This window comes from Pundamilia nyererei, unplaced genomic scaffold (assembly GCF_000239375.1).
Source record: "Pundamilia nyererei isolate P.nyererei 1_Seehausen unplaced genomic scaffold, PunNye1.0 scaffold00594, whole genome shotgun sequence".
NCBI lineage: Eukaryota > Metazoa > Chordata > Actinopteri > Cichliformes > Cichlidae > Pundamilia > Pundamilia nyererei.
In genome coordinates, this window is record NW_005187995.1 from 1 (window position 1) to 1,057 (window position 1,057).

Below are 1,057 nucleotides of genomic sequence, written 5' to 3' on the forward strand. Positions count from 1 at the left end.
AAAAAAAAAAAAGGAATAAGAGGATCAAGGGCATGCTTTGCAAAGATTAGATTTGATGAAATGCCACAGAAATGCTTGGTTTATTTGTTTCGTTCAGGATACCTGTAATAGGTTTGACATTTTCATCATCTTTCTGTGCTGCGTCTTCTTCTCGTGGTGTAACCACTTTGACGCTCATATTTTTCTGCAAACCTGCTACACGTTGACAGAAAGCTTCTGTCAGAGGTCCAACTGCAGGGCCTGCTAATTTGATCCATACTTGCTTAGAGATGCTTTCCCTGATTTCAGCGGGGAGCTGGGGGATTCCTGGGTGTTCTAGTAGAGATAAATTACAGTCTTTAATTAATAGTGCACATTTATGTGGCTGGGATAATCTATTTTCAGCCATTTATACTGTTGCTGAATGAATGGAACACATAAATTAAATCACCAGAAGAGGTTAAAAACATCCATAAAATAATGATAGCATAGGAGAAATGTGACGCTGCATTCTGCGCATCCATAATAGGAATCAAAGTAACATATCTGCCTTTAGGCAACATGTTGAGTTTGTTTGGCAAAGTCTGATCACAAGCTCCAAAATCAAAGAAAAGAAAGTTTTTCTGACATTAATGTTTCTATGATTTCATGTATATAATGCTAACTTTATAAGAAAATGTTCAAACCACCTCTTTAGACATTCTACTGCTATTTATGCCAGTTGTATACGATCTGTGAGTTTAATCCAGACTGTAAAGACTGTGAGGAATGTGTTCTGGATAAAAACATAGAGTTTAAATGCATGCATGAGATGTGCTATGTATGTGTTCAGTACGTTTATTTTCAGCACTTAATATCTTTAAGTGTCAATGTCATACATAACTCTAATATTTGTTAATTCTCTTCAATTTCCACACAGGACATCAACCCTTCAGCCACCTTCTGGTGAAAATGGTTAGTGAAGACGGTGGCAATGGCTCTGCTCTACTAATGTTTGGTTTTGGCTCCATCTAGAGGTTCCTGAAATATAATGCAATATTGTGTCATGAACCTAAGATTTCCTGATCTTTTTTTTTTT